The sequence below is a fragment of the Benincasa hispida genome, chromosome 7, assembly GCF_027475165.1.
Source record: "Benincasa hispida cultivar pf3 chromosome 7, pf3_genome.v1.1, whole genome shotgun sequence".
Classification (NCBI taxonomy): Eukaryota; Viridiplantae; Streptophyta; class Magnoliopsida; order Cucurbitales; family Cucurbitaceae; genus Benincasa; species Benincasa hispida.
In genome coordinates, this window is record NC_143484.1 from 3009824 (window position 1) to 3011562 (window position 1739).

A 1739-nucleotide genomic window follows, 5' to 3' on the forward strand; every position below is an offset into this window, starting at 1 on the left:
TGGCGCCTGCGAACTGCTGGCTTGATTTTGCGTTTGACCGTTTGTTCGCGGGAAAAATCCTTGTGGCTCTTCTTTTTGCGCCATTGGTTGAAAATTTTGTTGTTGATTTTTTCACGCGAAGTTAGGGTGGTTTCTCCACCCAGGGTTGAAAGTATTGGAAAAAGGATTATTTTTCACGAAATAGAAAGATTGTGGGTTCCTCGGACACTCATCCACTGGATGGCCTTTACCACAAGTGGCACAACTTGCGCTCACTTGGTCGATTGCGTTGACCTGCCCCCTTTGCATTCCTGGGTTGTTGATTGCGATTCCTTGTATCAAATTCATCATCGTAGTTATTTGGTTCTGTAGGGATGCAATGGCCCTGTTATTTGCGTCACTGTCCTTAATTCTCAATCTTTGATCACTTTCTCTCCAGTCTTCATGGTTCTTCAAAATGCGATCAAGTATGTTCTTAGCCTCGTCGTATGTTTTATTAAGCAGACCTCCGGTCGTTGCTGCATTGGTAGCCGTCTGCGATGTAAGGTTCAAACCGTGGTAGAAAATTTCCATCTATAGACAATCTGGTAAGCCATTATGCGGGAAATCTCTTACCAGCCTTTTAAACCTCGCCCAGGCATCATTGAGCAATTCGTCAATATCCTGTTCAAAATTGGTAATCAGCTTCCTTATTCTGGTGTTCTCCGTCGGGGGGAAGTACTTCTTCATGAACTTCTCCACTACTTATTCCCATGATGTAATCTCCCCTGGTTCAAGAAAATAAGCCTATTTTCGTGCCTGGTCACACAACGAAAATGAGAACAGTGTTAATCGAACCTCATCAGCGAAGATGTTTGGGAACACGAACGTATTGCAGATTTTAATAAAACTCCGAGGGTGGGCGTGCAGATCCTCGCCACTCCTACCGCCAAACTATCCAGTAGTTTGAATCATCTGCAGCATCATCGGTTTCATCTTGAACCTCGATTTGTCAAGAGCTGGCCTCATGATTCCTGGTGAGAAATCATAAAGGTTGGGCGACACATAGTCCTGAATGGGCCTATTGCGGTCATTCGCTAAGAGGATGGGGTTCACCATGATATTATTTGCATTTGTGCTCTATCTTCTGGTTGCTCCACCATGTTGGGATCTTTCTCTTCTTGTTGTTGTTGGCAGTTGTTTCTTCTTCTTCTTCGGAAAGTTCTCTCAATCTCTAGGTCGTAATTGGGCTCAGGATTTTGCCCTTCGCTCATACAATGCCTGCTTCTTCCCTTACCTAAGGAGAGGTAGTGCACAGAGACGGAGAGTCTGCAAAGAAAATAAAAATTTACCGTTAGCACAATCTGTATTTCCGTAGTCTCCGGCAACGGCGCCAAAAACTTAATGCATGGTTAATGCAATGAAATAATGTTGTATATTGCGATGGTGGAGTATGTGTTGTGCATGCAAGTTTTCCTAGCAAAATCCAAGTATAAATTCTACTAGGTTGCCTGGTAAGCCCAAGGTCAAACACAGGGACTAAGGAAACAATATGCGATGGTGATTTTAGATTACTTTGCAGTGACAAGTAAAGTAGTGAGTTGATTGGTATGTTTGTTTAAAGAATAGGATCTATGCGGCGGACTTGAGAAAAAAAAGTCAATAACACGAAATATATAATGAGTATATAGGGGAACGGGTTGAGAAGGGTTTTAGCTAATACTTCCTAAGATTGCGTTCACATTATGTGATCATGCTACATACATACAACAACAAGTCAT

General features: G+C 42.7%; 1 non-coding gene across 1 annotated transcript; it reads left to right on the forward strand.

The window, feature by feature from the left end:
• The first annotated feature begins 568 nt into the window (after positions 1-568).
• Positions 569-675, forward strand: LOC120082317 (small nucleolar RNA R71). Its single transcript, XR_005483147.2, has one exon. It is a non-coding gene; the product is annotated as a small nucleolar RNA R71 (small nucleolar RNA).
• The last annotated feature ends 1064 nt before the right edge of the window (positions 676-1739 follow it).